At 40.9% G+C, this 12019-nt stretch overlaps 1 protein-coding gene across 3 annotated transcripts in view; it reads right to left on the reverse strand.

Annotated features, from left to right (window-relative positions):
• EXOC4 (exocyst complex component 4) overlaps nucleotides 1-12019 on the reverse strand; it is a 746744-nt gene that overhangs the window by 81300 nt on the left and 653425 nt on the right. The gene's annotated exons all lie outside the window — the stretch shown is intronic.

A 12019-nucleotide genomic window follows, 5' to 3' on the forward strand; every position in this document is an offset into this window, starting at 1 on the left:
CATAGCTCCTAAAGACTGAGGATGAATGGCAAGAATGTCTATATAAATCTTTACTTGGAAACAAGTGACCAGCTTTCTCTTTATTTTAGCCACATGAATTCAAATATCTTTTTTTTTAATGTGTTTACTGAGTACTGACCAATTTGTAAATTGCTCTCATTTTGAGGAATACATGCCAAGACTCCCTAGCAAAGCAGATTCAACCTTTCCTTTGGACAATGTTTCACGGAACCAATGAACTGTCCAATTTTCCAGGAAAGCCTACTATGGGCTTCTCTGCTATTTCCCAACGAGATCCCAGGTTAAAGATATAGACTTTAACAAATCTGACTTCTTAGTGAGGTCATTCAATTTGGAACTGCTTTTAACAATTACATAAAAAGACTTTAGCTTAACACTGGATTTTTTTTTTTTTTTGAGAGAGAGAGAGAGAGAGAGAGAGAGAGAGAGAAAGAGGGTGTGCATGCACATGTGTGTGCACATAGGGGAGGGGAGGGGGCAGAGGGAGATAGGGAGAATCTTAAGCAGGCTCCACATCCAGCATGGAGCCTGACTTGGGGCTCTATCTCACCACCCTGAGATTGTGACCTGAGCCCAAATCAAGAGTCCAATGCTTAACCAGTTGCGCCACCCAGGCATCCCAATACTGAATTTGTCTTCCAAATCAACTCCACGTGTGTGAGCACACTAAGCATGTAACAATCTCTGGGCTCCACGATTTGGATCACTGGCCCTTTCAAGTCATGAAATTTATAAGGAACCACCTAATAATCCCTTTGTTCTTAGGCTCAGCCATCACGACATTCAGTTTTAAAAAGCGGGTAACTCATCAATTTTCACATCTTTCTCTGCTGGACTAAATAGAATTTTCTTTTTAAAGATTTTATTTATTTATTTATGACAGACATAGAGAGAGAGGGAGAGGCAGAGACATAGGGAGAGGGTGAAGCAGGCTCCCCACGAGGAGCCTGATGCGTAACTCAATCCCAGGACCCTGGGATCACATTCTGTGCCCAAGGCAGGTGCGCAACCACTGAGTCACCAAGGTGCCCCAAATTTTATTTTCAGGGAAACAATTAAGATGACATTGGTAAATGTTGGTTTGATAAGACACAAGAGGTAAACTGAAAATACATTCACATTCATTTGGAAATTAAACATCCACATTGAGATTACAGCAAAACTTGGGTCTCCATCTACTAATTTTATGGATGTATGCATAGTGCCCCTGTTTCATCCACTATACATCCTGATCAGTGTCGTTGGGCACCAAGGACACTATTCTTTTCCTCTTATGAACCCACAGTGGCTCCTGCCTCTCCCCACATTCCTTTCTGGGTGCTAATAATCATGCTGGTGCTTGGGATCATGGCCAAACTTTCATCCAAAGTTTCTCTAGAAACTGAAGAATCTCTTCAGCTTTCACTGTTTTGAGAAAGGAATGTATGCTGTGATGTGGTGTTAAGTCATCTTTCACATGTTCTACATTTTCTCAAATTCAGCATATTTCCTGAATACCCTAAGATAATCTATTTGAATTCTACTTGAAAAAAGCCACAGGCCATCTGATGCTTTCCTCACACTTGTTTCTTACTATGACTTGTCTTCTATCCTTTCATCTGAAAAACACTCTCTAACTAAAACAGAAACAGAAGAAGAGTAGAGTGGTCCTTCCTTCTTTATCATTCTGCCAATTGTGAGCCCATTTACTTTTCTTTCTGTGTCTAAATATGGCTAAATTGTATTGTCTTCAGTATCTCTCACGACCATTGAGATTCTGGGCATTTGCTGCCCTGACACTTTACCTAAGGCTCACCTTACACTTTCTGTGCTGAGGATGCACTCATTCTTTCATTCTTGGGTCCTTCCACGTGTGCTCACAAGAGAGCTCTTTGGATGAGAGACCGCAGTGTGGTGATTACAAGTCCAGACTGGAAGCAAACTGGGTTAAGTTCAAATTCTGCCTCCACCACTGACTACTAAGTAGCTCTGTGTCCTTGGGTAAGTTATTTTACTCCTCTGTGCCTCAGTCTCCCAGTAAACAAAAATAGAGATAATCATGGCATCTAATTCATGGGGAGATTGCTAAGATGAAATGAGAGGGAGGGTGTGTATTTATTTAATAATATGCCTTAGCATAGAGTGTGTCTTATATTATTTCTTGTTGAAATTATTTAGCCTTTTATGATGCATATTTTATGTTGTATCCTCTCCCCAAAATATGAACTATATTCTCTTTGATAGGTTCAACCATGGGATCGGATCACAGCAATAGTTTTTCTAAATGTCTCAAAATTTAACTTTCTGAAAATGATACATCCTGCCATGCCTGGTGTTTACTTTGCTGTGTAAACTCCAATATGATATGGTAACATTATCCAAAGGCCATTATGATTTTCGCTTTCCCCCTGAATTCTTCCCTTTGGTCAGAATTAAGTATAGAATATTGAGTCTCAGCATTTTTTTCCCCTCTTGGGAAGAAAAGTCATTCAAAAAACAACTCAAGAACTTAAATCTCATCCTATTTCAGCTGAATTAGACTTCTGGAAACTATCTGAAACCTCCTGTCACTGCCACCACCATGTCCGTTTTGTCATTATATCAAGAAAGCATCGGGATCCCTGGGTGGCGCAGCGGTTTGGTGCCTGCCTTTGGCCCAGGGCGCGATCCTGGAGACCCGGGATCGAATCCCACGTCGGGCTCCCGGCATGGAGCCTGCTTCTCCCTCTGCCTGTGTCTCTGCCCCTCTCTCTCTCTCTCTGTGTGACTATCATAAATAAATAAAAATTTATAAAAAAAAGAAAAAAAAAGAAAGTATCATTCAGGGCCTATATTTCACTGAGAGGTCGGTAGTGTGCTTTCATAATAGTATCAATTGCTTCTATTGAACTCACAATAAACATACAGGAATGGCAATAGAGTTTTAATTTCCTTCAGTGCTACAAACGTTCCGTTTTGCACGATTCCATCATTTTAGGTGAAAGCACTGTATATACAACAAAGATGTTGGTAAGTAATTGCAAAATCAGTAGTAAAGTCAATTCTCAACAAAACTTGTACAGGATCCTGTATTTTATTTAGTTTTTCAGGATCCCGTATTTTAATTTCAGTTATTGGCATCATACTCTTTCTACATTAAACCCTCACAAGAACTATTACTAAGTCGAGTTACTTTAGAGGCATTCAAGTGCTTACTGCCTAGGGTGGGCATTACCTCTGGATCCTTCTTGCTTATTTATCTTGTACTTATTATAACAGGTTTATAATTCCATATGCTAACCCATAAGCAGAATTCCTATTTCACTCCATCCCCCAACTTGGGACAAATGCAGAGTAGGAAATAAATGACATTCGAATGAGTCCATTTTGCTACTTCTAGACTAATATCTAAGGTTAGATTTGTATATTAGAGATCAAATACTACTAATTGCCTCTATATTGAAAGTAATTGCTATGAACCAGTCGATTGAGTCTATCTCCCAAGAAGAAATTTTTACAATTCCGTTCAACTACACAATTTGGAGAGTTTCCTTTATTTGCCTGTATTTATGTTTGAGCTGTACTACACATCTGTGATGTGCAGGTACCGTTTCATTTTATTGAGTGTCACTTCAGCATATGGCTCTACTGGCAGAGCTAATTCTTTATCGCAGCACAGGGCTTGGCACAGTCACAGTCCACCAGGTGCCCAGACAAGGACTCTGGAAAGGCCTTGGATGTCTGTATCCTGTACTTCCTATATTGAACTAGCAATGACTGTCTACGGATCATTCTACCTTAATATCCCTGAATCCACCCCCACTCTCTCCACCTTGTGCAGCCCTCTATTATTCATCACCCACGTTAGTGTAGCAGGTTTCTAACTAATCTCTTTGCCTCAAGAATTATTCCTCTCCAATTTATCCTCTTATGATCTTGCTGAAGAAATCACTCCAAAACACTATTTGATCACGTTTCTCTTATGTCTAAAAATCTTTTGATAGTTTAGCCTTACCTTTCACGGAACATCTCCACTGGTCCTTGTCCATAACTCTAGCTTCATTGCTTGCTGCTCCCCAAAGTGAACCTTAGGTTCCAGCCCACTGAACACATGAATTACCCTGAACTCCCCTTCTTTTCTTCTTCTTCATAGGCTTTTCTTCTCCTCTCTCCTTCCCTTTTTGGTTTTTCATCCATAAAGTGCCCTTCTATCCTCTCTTTGCCTGGTGAATTACTATTCTTTCAGAGCCAGATCAGCTGCCCCCTTCTCCAGAAAGGCTTCTCTGATACTTGTATTCTCCTTAAAACATGCTTCCTGTATCCTCACTGTATGTTATGGTTCCTCCATAGTCACCCAATCACAAAAATATGGTGTAATTACTTTCAGGCCTAGCTTTTCCATGACCTATCAACATCCTGCAGGCAAAAGGTGGGTCTTGTTTACTCATGTCCCTAAGGCCTAGCATATAGCTGGTACTTGTGTCATCCGTTAAGCCGAGTTGATCCACAAATATTTACTGAATAAGGATCTTCTCTGATGGCCCCCTGAGACAGCGCTTCACTGGTCTAGTTTAATTTCTCTTGGATAAATTCAACAGAACACATGATTTATGAATTCCTCTCTATGCCTATAACCAGGGTGGCTCTCCAGCTGATTGACCATGTGTCTTTTTGTCTCTTCAGTAGCGGATGTCTACTAGAGAAGGTGGATGGAGAGAGAAGCAGCTGGCCAAGCTGGAGAATAAAACAGGACAGTCAGAGGACAAAGGCAAAGACAGAGAGGATACCCAAACTGACTTTCCTCATACCACTTTCAGCATTTCCTTATCCTCTGCAACACAAAGAATCCATAACACAGGAAAGCACCCCCAAAATTCCTTAATACAGTGAAAATCTCTAGGTTTCTGCATTTGCAGTGTTCGTCTGAGTTGTTTTATTTAAACACAAAGACTTGAAAATAATGCTCCCTCCGCACATCCTACCACAGTATGCTTTCCAAGATGCTTTGAACTTACTGAAGCAATTCTGGTATTCCAAAGTTTGTTAAAATGTCATATCTGTTTTTATTAGCTAAGGAAGTAACTTAAATGATGAGGAAGAGAAGGAAAGGACTTTCTAATCCAGGAACTAGGAAAGCATGCTCAAGAATCGCCAAAAACAGATTTTTAGGAAGAAACAAATAAATCGCCTCACATGAACAGCTGGTAAAAACTGCCATATGAGAAAGTAGAAATCACCATTAGAGTGGACAGATGAATCATCTACAGTGAAGAGAGCTGCAAGAAAATAAAACTCAGAATATGAGAAGGAAAAAGTCAGAGAAGTCAAGGAACATTTCCTCTCAGGTTAATGAAAAGTCATGTGGCTCCCAGGTCAATGTCCCGGCTCTGCCACTGGCCAAACCTAGATCATACTTCCATGCTTCAGTTTTTCCATCTGTAAAATGGGAATAAAGAAGCCAGCTTTATTATTATTATTATTTATTTCATAGATTATCTGTTTATTTATTTAGAGAAGTCTGGACCATGGCTGTGGGGATTAACACCTACAGTAGGAGTCCTAGATGTATCGTGCTAGAGGGTTTCTGCCGGGGACGCAACAGGAAGTGGGGAAGGGAAGTAAACACAAAATGGAAAGAATGACTTCTTGGGTAACTCTGGCATGCTCATTTTGGTCAAGAGAGGAGGGATTAAAAAAAAAAATGAGGAGGGATACCCGACGAAGCTCGGAAGGGCATGTCAACTCATCTGAGATGCACTGGGATAAGCAGGCCTGACTACATCTCCCCATCAGCTCAGTAAACACTGATGATGAAGAGACTGCAGACTGCCACTGGTGATAAAGAGCCAGCTAAACACTCTATTAGTTTTTCATTTCGTGAATTAATGTCCTTCATGGAGTGTGTACACTAACCAGTAATGAATTGGCTCCTTAGAATGCCTGGGGTACTCCTCTCTGCCTCTGGAAGAAGGCATAAATTTCACATGGAAATCAGCACTTTTAAGGGGGCAATAACTCCTTTAAAAGAAGTTTGTTTTCAATTAGTTTCTACACACACCCTGCTTTAAGAAAATCTGCCTCTTTTTAACCAATCTTCCATCCTTCCCCATAAAGATGAAAGAAAAAAGAGGCAAAAACAGTCTTCCATAAGATTTTATAGATAAATGGATCACTCTGATTTATCTAAGAGCCCACATAAAAGCCAGGAATATTTAAGAAAACCAACCACTCTGAAGCCCTATTAGTCTTCCATAACAATAAAGAAAAATCAATCTCCTACTAGTCAACTCTTGCACATTAAGCCTGATGATTAGGTTTCTTCCATTCACCAAAGCCCTGTGAACCTTATCTACCCCTGCAGAATTAGAAAGTCAGGCCCGGGCCTCTGAGACACATAATCGTATTTCATTTCCCTGGGTTGAAAACCACTATAGTTCACTAAGGACTAAGCAGTGAGGGCTGGAGGGTCTCTTTTCAGTCTTCGATCAGCCTCTCTGTGAGTTCGACTAGAAGGCACTTCTTTAAAAAAGACAGATCTGGGGAAGGCCCTTGGAACCCTCTGGTGGCGGGTGTGTGCTCTGTGGGTGACCATCCTGATCCGGTAAAGCCAATACTCCCACAACAAATCTGAGTAAAAGTCTGAGAGAAAAGTATAGTTGTTTCTTCAACTGAGCTGGCTTTCTTTTTAATATAAAAAGTTAATTTCAGGGAGATTGCACACTGACATAAACAACTAGATGAAGGGCCAGGAGGTCTGAGTTCCATGACGGGTTCTTCAGCTGATTTTCCAAAGAGGGCTTTGCATTTATTTTCTTCTCTGAGATTTATATATACTGCTTGTTTTCCTAGGAACTTCAAGTTCCTTGTCATATATTACCTTATTACTAGTCTTACAGATTTTAATTAAAAAGATGTATTACATACATAATAAAAACCTCCTAAAATATATACTGCTAAACTCACATTCGTAACATTCATCCCTTGAAAGTCGAACCTACTGCTTTGTGCTTTTCTCTGTAATCTTCAATATTTCCTAGATAACTGTGTTCAAGCAGAAATCCCTGCATCGATTAGACCGGGCATCTGTATTCATGTCCTATATAGATAATGGCCCCAAATAACCTTGTATCTTCTTCTTTTTTTTTTTTTTAAGACTTTATTTATTAATTCACGAGAGACACAGAGGCAGAGTCACAGGCAGAGGGAGAAGCAGACTCCCTGAGGGGAGCCCGATGCGGGACTCGATCCCAGGACCCCGGGATCACTCCCTGAGCCAAAGGCAGACACTCAACCACTAAGTCACCCAGGCGTCCCCTACCTTGTATCTTCTGTTCATCAGTGAACTGACTTGCCTAATCCATTCCTCGCAGAGGGCAGTTTGAATGAGTAAAGTGACAGAATGAATGAAGGACACAAAACATTTCTGGCTTGGTGTCAATGTCATCCTCCTCCTTCCCTTCAGAGAGTTCTCATCTTTCTTTTTTGATGATGCTTTAGTATCATGGATTCCTCTCTAATAATTTAAGTATAAAACCAGTCTTTTCCTCAAATCCTTGACCGTAATCATCCCATAGTTTGGTGCCCAAAACGTTTATTATTCATCCTTTTTTTCTTCCCTTCACCCCACGCCTTACTTATCAGACAACCCTCCTGAGCTCTGGCATTTCTTTTGCCCCTGGACTGTCTCTAACCTGAAAAGAAGTTCCTAAAGGCTCAAAATTCCTGTGTTCTCCTATGGAACATATTTTGTAGTTTACTGTATCGCAACAGTGCTTAAGTGAGGCTGATGGTTTTTCTTGTGGCCCAATTAGCATTGACAAAACACTTAGACCATTGCTAAAAAAATTTAAAGAGTTGGTTTTTTAAAAAAAAATTTCTGAGCTTTTCAAAGTCCTGAGCCTTTTAAATATGGGAGTCAGTCCCTCACACACACACACACACACAAACACACACACACACACACACACACACACACAAATGGGAGCCCGTGCCAACCGTTCTGCGATAGCTGAGGCACAGTGAGCACAACTGCAGGGGGTGGCTAGCAGGGGCCACAGGCTGCTGTGTGTCTCCCCCCGGGAGCCCTCCTTGTTTTTCTAATGCCTGCCACCCTAAGCATCTCAAAACCATCCCTACATGGACAGCATGTGAAAACATATTGAAATCCTCCTCAGATCACAATACATCTGTTCTAAGAGACTGGATGAGAGATGCCAGGGGAACATTAACTCAGAATTTCCTAACTCAAGTGCAATTAAAATCTCAGCCACAGTGAAGAATTAATGTAGCCCTTTGCATTTTAAATACATATTTTAATTAAATGACACCCATCTGCAGAATATGAGACTGCATTTTTATTGAGGATTTCAAATGATATAATCTGTTCCTATGAAGCATAAATGGCTTGGTTCATGTTTCCAGAAACCTCAGAAGAATTATATAGATCTGGCATAAGCACATGTGGTGACACTCAATTTTGCTTAAATTTAAATCTGTTTAACTTGCATGATAAGTGTTGTTTGTGTGGTAAGATTCAGATTGTGTATAAAAGTGACAGAAAAATAAGCGCACAGCCTTTTAACGTCTTGGATCGTTTGTGTGGCACGTCTGTTCCAGGGACCACCGGAGTCAGGGACAGTGCAGCCCGGACCCGGTTGGACCTGTGCAGCCACCCTGACAAGCTTTTAACTCATTTCGCCTAAAGAGAAGCTTCCTCTAAGGTGAAAGATGCTAATGGGCCTAAGGACTGGAAAACAGCTACCTGGGAGCCCCGCAATTCAGATGTGAGACAGAAATGATGCTGGGTCAGTGTCAACTTCTAGGAAGGCAAACTAGCTGTTTCATGAGTATTTCTACATTAAGTATGTTCTTTAAGAGAAAGTCCTTGAGAGGCCAGGATGGAAGCAGATTCTGGGTCTGTTGCGGCACCCCTCTGATGTGTGTCCCTGGAGTCAGGCATTTGGCTCTTAGTCTTCTGGTCCACAAACTGGTTGGTGTTGAGTCAACCAGTCAACCTGCCAGCTATTGCTGCAGGTGAGAGTCAGGGCTGGGACTCACACCGTCCTAAGCTCAGGTCCTGGCTTTGCCACTGACTACCTGCAGGAGTTTACAGAAGGTGCTCGATCTTTTGAACCTGACTTTTGTCAACTAGAAATTGAGTTCATGATGCTTATGGTATTAGCTTCCTAGTGCTGCACTGACAAAGTACTACAGATGCAGTAGTTTAAAACAATGCAAATTTACTATCTTCGAGTTTTGGAGATTAGAAGCCAGGCATGGGTCTCACAGGGTTAAAACTGAGGTGTCAGAGGCTGTGGGGTGAATTCATTTCCTGGTCAGTGCTAGCTCCTAGAGGCTGTCCACCTTCTGTGGCTTGTGGCCTCTTCTTCCATCTTTATGCCAGCAATGGAGGGGTGAGTCCTCTCACAGGGCCTCACTCTGACTGCTCGTCTCCTCTTCCACTTTTAAGGACCCTGTGTGACACTGGGCCCATCTGGATTATCCGGGATAATTTCCCTACGGCAAATTGAGTTGAGTAGCAAGTTTAATTCCCTTTTGCTGAACATACTTGTAGGTTCTAGGGATTGACACGTCAGCATCTTTTGGGGGCCACATCCTGCCTACCACACTTGCCCTCACAGCATTATAAGAATTAGAGATAATGTTCTAAAACTCCTTGTATAGTGTCATGTGTATAGTAAGTTCTCAGTAAATGGCAGTGTTCATTACTGGGCTGACTAGTGACTAAGGTCCTGTCAATCTTGGAATTTCTGTTATCTTTTCAGACAGTGAAATGTTTTGCTAACAGCTTTATGCTTTGCTCATGAAGAAGTAGGTTCCACGTTCTGATCATACATCTATAAACATTTTTGTCTTTTAATGTCCAGAATATTATAACAGCATAGTATCTGACTTTCTAGTTAATCTGTTGGTAGAAATTTAAGGCAAGTTAAAACTTCTAGTGTGATTATTATACTCCTAGGGGGATTTGCCTCAAAAACTCTGTCTGATAGCTTGTGGAAATATCTTAAGACTGAATTGCTTATATCATTACTTATGGGGGTATAATGTCGTATCTTCAAATAATAAACACATTTGAATTATTTTACCAGTTTTTCTCATGTGTATGCTCATGCATGCACATATAATAAAAGGTTTACCATTTCATTATATCTAAGACTTAATAAATTATCACCATTGTACTATTTCATATGGAACTAGCTGAGAAATAGAATCCAGTTTCATCTACTCTGTATTAGGCATCCTGTTGGTTGTAGCTGATAGTTCTTAAGAAACCAGAAAACATCTTGATTGAGACAGTGTGTCCATAAGCAAGGCAAAATATAGGGAGGCCACCTGAGATCTAATTAAATATTAGATAGTATCTCATCCAAACACAAGCAAATAAGTTATTCTGGTATGATTTGGGTTTGGTGGTCCATACTAGCAATGAGGGCAGACACCAGTTACTCTTGTCATCAGTTTCACAGGAGAAACTGTGAAAGTCCAGATTCCAACTGACGTTTGGAAAGGCCATTTTTCTCTAATTCCTGGATCTCAAGAAGACTGGAACTTTGGGGACAAAGGGCTCTTCCTTGACTGGGTCTATCTCACGTTTTCATACAGGCCTACAAATTATTCATTACAATTGATCATAAACTTAAAAGTGAAGACTTTTAAGGGAGGACTTCTACTCCTGTAATCACTTTTTAGTTCACTTTTTAAAAGATTATTTACTTACTTATTTAAGAGAGAGAGCGTGTACACAAGCTGGTGGAGGGGCAGAGGGAGGGAGAGGGAGAAGCAGACTCCCCACCGAGAAGGGAGTCTGATGCGGGCCTCGATCCCAGGGTCCTGGTATCATGACCTGAGCTGAGGGCAGACACTTAACTGACTGCCCCTAGTTTACTTTTTAATTGTAATCGAAGCTAGAGATGCCCATAAAGAGTAAATTTTATAAGCTTTTTCATGAGGCAACCACTTTCAACTCTTTTAGTTCATTTCCTCTTCTAGAGGAGGAGTTCTTACTCCTCTAGAGTTAAGAAACCTGTTCACTTTGCTGCTCCTTGATTTTCCACTTCTTGGTGTTCGTTGCCCTCCCACTAGCAAGATGAGGGCTTTGCTCCCTCCACATATGCACACCCCTCCCACGGCTTTCTTGCTATCATTGTGTTTTAACTTTGGCAAGATCCGTATGTCATGGTTACGTTATTCTAAGTGCCACTGACATCTAAGGCTGTGAAGTGTTCCCTAGTTTTCCCTCCTTGTGCCACAGGGTTGTTTCCTCTGGTGCTAATAATGGCCTTGTTACTTACTCGTTTGCTTAGTTTTTTATGTCCTCAGGGATCATTCAACCCTGAACACTTCCCTCATCAAACAATTTCTTCCCTCCACAAATCCAAACACACTGGGCGTTCTATCAACACCATCTTCCTGAGCAGACTCTCCTGAGACCCTCTGGATGTCTCTTCTCTGGGCCAGTTACTCCCTATGCCTGTGGCATACTGCCCTCCTCGGCATCTCCTGTCATTACCATTTTGGGCTTCTTTCTCCCTGTTACAATCTCCATTTCTTCTCACCACGCCTTCCTATTTTTATGTAAACTCTTAAAGTTTGGAAGATTCTGAAGAAGGCTGAATGGAAAATATGTTTTTTTTTTTTTTGAGATCTTAGATATGCCTGAAATATTTTTGCTCTTCTCTCACAGTGAACTGACAGTTTGGTTAAGTATAGGATTCTGGGTTGGAAATGATTTTTCTTAGAGCCTAAAAGATATTTTTCTATTGTCTTCTGGCTTCCAGTGTTGCTTCTGAGGAGCTATTGCTTTTCTGCTTCTTCATTATTTTTTATAACTGTCCTTTTTTTTTCCTGTACAGTGTAGGGTTTTCTCGTTATTCTGAAGCTTCTGAAATTTTGTGATGACTGCTTTGGTAGGAGGAATCTAGCTTTGTTTTCATCCAATTTGAAAATCAATGAAGGTTTTTGTTTGTTTGTTTTTGCTTTTGTTTTGTTTTGTTTGCTTTAGGAGGTTTTCTTCATT

The sequence above is a fragment of the Canis lupus genome, chromosome 14 (genome assembly GCF_003254725.2).
Source record: "Canis lupus dingo isolate Sandy chromosome 14, ASM325472v2, whole genome shotgun sequence".
NCBI classification, from domain to species: Eukaryota; Metazoa; Chordata; class Mammalia; order Carnivora; family Canidae; genus Canis; species Canis lupus.